Here is an 8263-nt window from a genome sequence, read left to right as displayed (position 1 = left end):
TGCTTTAAAATACAGCTGGAAATCCTCTACTGTACCCAAATAGGATTCAGTCTAGTGTCCTCGTCTGAAAGCTGCTCCCTTTCTACCATTCACTTGAGTTGGAGGAGGAAAACGTTACAAATTTTTTTACTTTTATTTTTTTAAAAGGAGGCTCCTCTCTTCCAGTTGAAGTTAAAAGCTGTCAGCAAGCACCAGAAACACATTTGGAGATTTTGGACTGACTCCTCTTGATTTGACTATTAACTTCTTTTTCTCTTTCTATGGTGTCATTTCAATAAAGCCAGTTACCAAAAGCTTCTCTGACTCACACTTATTCTTTCTGCCATTTCCCTCCACACCACAGTGCCATTATTTCTCTTCCTTTTTCCCCCTTCCATCCTGTCTCATTTATATCTTCATTTCCCATGGTTTAAAAGATGGATGCCAATGTTTTACTAAAAATCTAGAAAAACAGGTTTCATCTTGCCCAGTCCTTTAGGGATTACTGGCAAATGGATATTGAACTATTGTGTTTATGTACTATTAGTAATGTGTTGCTGGATTGTGGTTACTGCTAAATAGCTTACAGTGGAAGTGGAACAAAAACTTCCTGAAGAATTTAAAAAAAAAAAATAAATAAGTGAGATACAATAAGGACAATATGATACATCGTATTGGGAATGTTCTTATGCTGCTTACAACCACACAGGTCAAACCACACTGACAACTACTGAATACAGCTCTGGCCACAGTGTGGGGTCACGCTGCACCTGTTTGTCATTTACGTCATTCATGCTCCATATTCTGAATAACTTTGGTTTAGCTGCCTGACAGATTACTCACATAAACCTATAGTTAAGTGGAGGATATGGCAGCACAGCTCAGCACCACACTCCTACCAAGCTAACTCCAAAACAAAATGCTGGATAGGTGTGTCACCAAGGCACTCCACCCCTGCTGATGAGTGCAGCCAGCACCAGGAAGGCAGGAGGGGGCCAAAGCCCTGCTCCTCCCACTGCTCACACTGACTGCCCCAGTCAACACGCCAGAGGAGCTAGAGTGAGGAGTATGCCAAATGTTAGACCCTCTCATTTTTAAGATGCCAACTAATAGCTTTTTGATGTCTGTGTAGGGCATACAGATGTAAAGATCTGCTTCTTTTAACTGAAGAACCTCTTTAAGTGGGATTTCAATCCAGCTAGACAGCCATCCCTCTTCCCAGAGTTGTCAGAATGGCAATGTGATTAGAAGGTGCAATAAGCTGGGTCTCATTGTTACAACTTAATTACATGATTCAAGAAAATGCTCTCTTGTTTCAATAGACCTTCTGTGACTTAATTCCTCTAAGAGTTAAAAATAAAAAAATAAAATGAAAAAGCACTGAAGCCAGAAGAATTACACAGGTGCAAGCCAGTCTTTCAGAGCAAAACCAACTTAAATAACAAAGTAAATAAATAACAGACCCACTATATCATATATGTGAATTTATTAACATAGAAACCTACACAAACTATCATTTGGATAAATCAATTTGGGCCACACCCAGTGCCCTCATTCTGATTTTGCTTATTCTTCTTCACATAAAATTTCCATAGTGGAAGGAAAGCAGGATTAAGCCAAATGAGTCCATGAAATCATTACCTTCTCACCACAAAAACAAACAAGACACGTGTAAGAATAAAAAGCCAGTTTTGCAAGATACCATAATGCCAAGTCAGGTCAGTCAGGTTACAATAATAATTTCTAATTAACACTCTGCTGAGTTTCAGTGTTATTTATTTGCATGTGAGTGTCACTCAGAACAATACAGTGCTCTTCCCTGCCTTTGAAAATCTCTAAAACAACTGAAAGAAAAATTTGCACCCTGATCTGTAGGAAGCAAAATCCAATCTAACGACAAATAAAATGTATGGTTGAACTTGAAAACCTTAGAAATGAGAAGACTGATACAAATCTGCTGATCAAGAGGAGAAAACATAGATCAGCACAGGTGAAATACCACTGAAGATGTGATTTCTATGTCTTATTTTGATTAAATATATGCAAGCAGCAAAATTTCCCCCTTTACCTTTCCTTGCTTCTGAAAATGCTCCCTTTTGAAATGTGGAGTAGTGCTGTTTTCTAAAGTCTACCATGGCCCAATATAAAATTCTGCAGGTCAAGCCTACTGGAAGGCTTCAATAAAAATGAAATATTTTAATTATGTTTGGAAACTGTCTGATAGTCAAATAGCCACCTATATATCATTATTCTAGAAGTCTTGTTTCAAAAGCAAAGTATGAAAGTAGTTCTGCTGACAATCTGAATTTGTCTCAACTTACTGTATTCAAAATATTTGTAGCTGAAAAAATTCAGGTCACATTTCCATAGTTTCATACATTAAGAAATTTATCATTTAAATTAATGTTTACAGGTGTACTTGTTACATAGATAAAACGATAAAACCATTGGATATTGAGAGGCATAGATAAAATTGTCATATCTGTGATAAACTTTAGGACATATAAAAAACGTTTTAGTTTATGTTTCACATAACAATTGTCACATATTTTACTAACAGTATTAATATTTTGTTAGCAGCATTGATTAAAACATTAATATTTAGTTCAGTGATAAAAGTAAGTAATAGAATAATATATTCATTCTTTGTGAAAAGACAAATTTAAAATGTTTTAGCATCGAATAAGACTTCAACAAAGTCATAGTGTGTTGATATCAGACATACTAAGGTACCTGCATGGTCAAGCTTTTTTAACAATTGAGAAGATTCTCATAAGTCTTTTCTCAGAATTGAAATAATGCCTTGAAAATGCTGTACTTCAAGTACCTCTTATGGGGTAAGTGGGCAAGTGACCCTCTTAAATTTAAAAATGAATTTTAAAAAGTGGCTTGAAGGAACAAAAGGGTGTTTGTTGTGAAAAATGTATTTCCAGGATGGAGTACCTGGTACTTGTCATTATTCGTGTTTCTACCAAAGAAAAGAGATATCAGACAGAGGATGTCAGTTCACCTAGAAGTCGTGTGACAGTATGGCTCCAACAAAGGGATCAACACGCAGTTCTTGAGCGTGTTGATGAGCCAAAGGTTGGCCTCCCAGTAATAACGGAATAAGGATTACACTGTCATACCTTACTGTGACTGTCAGCAACGTATTGGCATCTTTGGCCCACAGTGACATTGTTTGCATTTGTAAATCTACCAACAGAGTGATTGAACTTCAGCCAGAATTTACCTCTTTTAGTTTTACTCACATAGAAGTTATTGATTTAGTCTAACACAGTTAGCCTAGGCTCCCGCTAAAATCTGTGTTGGGGCACCAGATTGTGATTCATCTCATTCTAAAATAAGCATCTAGAATGAATCACCTCTGCATGTTCCTCCAAATCTTCAGGGGATGCCTAGAAAAATAGCATGGACTAGGTGTTTACAAATGCATCAAGTCAGATGAGATGAATATCAAGAAGTATGCTTTTTTAAAACAAAGTTCTATCAGTTTTCCTGCTGATACTGTTGTTACAACAATAACAGCAAAGCAGATTCATCAAACTACCTACTTAGCATTCGTGTCAATGCTCCTGGCAAAGTGGAACTCATCAAGTTCAGCTTTGTTGCTGGCACTACATATCTTTGGCGCCACACTTCTAAGAGCACATGGGGATTCTCTTAGCTTCAAGGATAAGAGCCTTTGTTTTCTGAGCTCATTTCAGAATGTCCTGTGAAGTTTTGAGTAGTCACAGTGTGCAGTACAGCAATAGCTGAGTACTTTTAGGTGACGGGTTTGTTACAATTCATAGCACCAAGTTCCAACTGGGAAAATGTGACAAATAGTACTACTCATGGAAGCATATCTACATGTGCAATGAAATATTTAAAAGATCAAGCCTTTGATCCTGATTTTGAAAATCTTCCAGCTGGAACCACTTCCCACCATGCCTCCAGCATTGCATGAATTCAGCAGGACGCACTCCTTTCTCAGATGCGGTGTTTTGAAGGAGTGCTATTGAATGGGAGATGCTTAAATAGAAGCCACTGGTATTTATAGAAAACTAGGAACGAATTCAAGTATACTGAAGGCATGATTGACTATATTGTATCATCATGCAGTGACAGATAAAAATAGAAATGGCAATACATAGACTATCCTCCCTAATAGTCAAACTGGTAATGAGTAACACTGCCAAATGAATATTGGTTAGCACAGCCTTTCTTTCATGCCATACTTCAGAAACCTTCTTGGCACTCTTCTTAAAACAGAAGCCACCAAAGCATAAAGATTTAATTTGCATGTATTTGAAATGACTATATTATTCATAAGTTAAAGGTTCAAATAACTTAATATTAGTTGCCTTAAGCAACTGTCTGTAAAAAGTATGTCTACCTGTGTTCTACAGAGTGTACACTGTTGAAAACAGATACATATAACCTAGAAAGTTTAGGGAACCTTACCTTTGTTATTTGAGAAACCAGGTTGTTTTAGGACCAAAAGCCTGAATGTATTTGTCAAAGACAAAAAATGAACAAACAAGCAAAACCAAAATAAAAATAAGAACTGTAAAGCATTAAGAGCCTTCAGATAAAGATGTTAACCAACTCTTCTGGAAATCGTAATGTAATGCAATGTCACAGATCATCAGATCATACATGTTTAATATCTTACAGCCTGCTGTTAGCTACAGAAAGAACTTTGGTCTTGTGTGAGTACCCTTCTGAGAGCTGAGTGATCAGACTTCAGTACTATGCAGTGCTGCTGTACCATGTCTTTGCTTCCCTATCCTGCAGCTCAGGCCAGTGTGGCTCTGTAATGATGCTCTTTTTTAAGTACACAGAGGAAGAATTTCTGTGCTGGGTAATTGGTGTCTTGTATTCTTTATTGTAATAGCTATGTGAAACCTTATGAGGCCTTAAGTATGAGCAGTACTGTCAGAGCACATGCAGTGGAAAACAGCTACAAATTAGATGAAGTGATGAAGGTTTCTTAGCGTGTAAAATCACAAATTGATCTGTTCTCCAACTTCATGGCTCTTTATTTCTAAGGTAAATAATCTGCAACAAGGCTGTAGAGACTTGTGCACAAATTTTAAGCTAAAAAATTAAATTTAAATTAAAAATTTAAATTAAAATTTAAAAAAAATAAAAAATAAAATTAAAAATTTTAATTTAAAGATACAGCTGTAGCAAAAACTAGTGCCTTCCCTTAAAACAAAGGGCAATTAAATAGTAGTGCAATGACATTCTTGTGACAATAATCTTTAACCTCTTGCCCAAAATAAGTAAGGAGGCTCTGGTTGTTCACTTTCTTTTTCAAACATAGAGTTGAGAAAACTGCGTATTCCTGATTAAGAAGGAAAAGAATAGTAATAATAAGTAATCCCTGGATTCCAAGGAGCAACTCACAATCTTAACATTAAGATGTAATCTGCTGCTGATGATGTAATAATTTCCTTCTCTGCACATCTGAGAGTGGATATGCGATACTACAGTTGACATGCCTGGTCTTGAATTTTTAGTTCCAGGTGTAAGAGCTCATTGCAAATATAACCCTCTAGAAGGAAAAAAAAAAGGGAGAAAGGACTACCATACATGTCATTCTGGGAGAGGCAGGGCATAATTCAACAGCAAGGCAATAGAAAGTGAGGCATTACCCCACTCAGGATTAGGCTCCAGGAGTCACGTGGGAGTTGGCAGATACAAATAACAAGCCTGAAACAATTGTCTTGAGAGCGGGTTAAAGGCTCCCGCAGTTAAAGTTGAAGGCAGGGGAGAGGCCCACACGTAAGAAAAGTAGAATAACTGCAACAACAGAATGATAAATCTAATCTTGCACAAAAGCACTAATAACTCATCTGAGTTCTGGACATGAAATCCATACACTAATGTTAAGCACTACACAGACTGTGGGAAGCTCTCTAAGCAGCAGGTCTAGAATACTCCCCAGGACAAAATTGCTGCTAGGCTTTTCCATGGAATACATGCCAGCTCCCCTTGTATACAGTAGTCAGAATGGGATTCAGTCAGTGTTAGAATTAACATTTATGCATATAGAGGTGTCAATAAAAAAAATAAAAATCCAAGCATGCTGCTTGGCAAATGTGGAAACATCTCTTTGAGGCACTGACATAGTAGCCTAGTGTCTTTCCAAATCTGGGCTACAAACAACTTTCTGGTGTATCTCAAAATGACTGATATGCCACAGTACACACAGCCAGATTTTGCAGGCTGATATCTAGGGTAATCCCAGACAGATCAATCATGCATGCAAAGCAAGTTTGATGTGTCAGATTCACAGCATATGCAAAACTGTTTTCTGTACATGCTCAGAGAAGTTGCACAGTAAATACCAGTGTAGTTTCAGACCTCTTAGATAGATGTGCATGTTCACCTGCTCATACAATTAAATCTGACTTGTCCCAATACAGTGCATCCTGGGCAACCAGAAAGACAACTATGATAACAGAAATACTAGAAAATCTGTTACATTTATGCTCTTTATATGATAAATTGTGTTGACCATACAATGGATCCTGTCTTAAACAGGATATTCCACACTACATGGAATCTTCAGCACTTTCTGATGCTTTTTTTTTGTTACCATGTCATGGTGTGAAACCCCAGGAGGTTGCAGAGGTCATCATCAGTATAATGCAAGTGGTTTGGTGGACAGGAGACAGTGTGATTACTTTATATATAATAGATTACAACAGTAGCACTAATGTCCTCATCTTTGCCAACACTGAAGTGTTAGGACACAGTATCACTAACTCCCAGATACAATCATTGAGTCACAGATACTGCTCCCTCCGTCTCTCCCTCCCCCCCACGGTTTCTTCCTGGAAGCACATTTAGAATCGTATCAATAGAAGTTGAGGGAGTTCCTCTGCAGGTCACTCATTCAACCTCTAGCAATTTTTAAAGCTAGACAAGGTTGTTCAGGACCTTGTCCAGTCCAGTTCTGAGTATGTCTATGGTTGGAAATTCCACAGCCCTTCTGGGAGCCCAGACCACTGCTCAACCAGTCTCACACTGAAAATTTTCTTTCTTACACGCAGTTGGAATTTCTCTGGGTGCAACTTCTGATTTTTATCTCTTTTCCTCTTGTTGTGCATCTCAGGGAGAAGCCTGATGCTATCCTTTCTATAATTCCCCTGAGAAACTGGATGCTGTAATTAGGTCCTGCTGCAGTCAATCTCACTTCCTCTTCTTCTCCTTGTACACCACATGCTCCAGCATGTCTGTCTTGTCCTTCATGAGGCTCTTACTGGCCCATTCTTCCAGCTTATCAAGGCCACTCTGAATGGCAGCTGCAGTCTGCAATATGTCAACTGATCTCCATAGTCTGATGTTGAGATCTGTCACATACTTACTGAGGGTGCATTCTACCCCACCCTCAAAGTCAATGATGAACTTGCGAAATGGGGCTTACCCCAGTATTGATCCTTAATTCTTCCTAAGAGGGCATCATTCAGACTTCAAACTGAAGATACCCTTCAAGCGTGGTGATACAGCAATTTTTTCCCAGTTGGTAGTCCACCATCCATATCTCCCCAGTTATAAGGGAGATATCTGCCAACTGAGGGAGATACTATCAAAAACCTTAACAAAATCAAACTTGAATGACAGCTTCTGTTCTCCCCCCCATTTGTTAAACCAGAAGTCAGTGAAGCTGGGCCAGATATAACTGAACTTTAAGACATGTCATTTGCCTGTTTTCAGTAATTGGTGGCGTTTTCCAAAATACCACAAATATAAGGAATGAGCACACAGTAGTAGAGGCCAGCTCCCTCAGTGTTCAAGTGTGTGTGATGCAGTGGACTTCAAGTGGATCCTAGCTTCCCTTTCTACCCAAACTCCACTGCCAGCCACAGAAGCTTGTGAGATGCAGAAGAGTTTTCTCCCAGTAAAGGCCAAGACAAAAGAGGCATTGAGTATCTCAGCCTTTTTCTTGCCCTACACCACTACGTCAACTACTCAGTTCTGCAGCAGGCACACATTTTTCTTCACCTGATATTTCCGTAGAAGCTCTTTTTGTTGCACCTCAATTTTACTTCTGATTCTACTCCAGACCAGCTTTGGCTTCCCAGATTTCACTCCTTCACTAAAATACTGACTACCCTCTGCATAATGTGATGGAATCACATCTCAGTGTGGTTTAGTTACAAATCCTCTATTTACTGAAGGCTTTCTAGGAATGTTATTTAAGACAAGTGGCTGTTTTTCATCTGTAGCTCTTTTGAAAATTGCAAGCATATAGGTGCTGTTCAAACATTTATTTAGTTGGTGCCATGGA

Source organism: Lagopus muta, chromosome 2 (assembly GCF_023343835.1).
Source record: "Lagopus muta isolate bLagMut1 chromosome 2, bLagMut1 primary, whole genome shotgun sequence".
NCBI classification, from domain to species: domain Eukaryota; kingdom Metazoa; phylum Chordata; class Aves; order Galliformes; family Phasianidae; genus Lagopus; species Lagopus muta.
The sequence above is the reverse complement of the archived record's forward strand: the minus strand, read 5'-3'. Positions refer to the sequence as shown.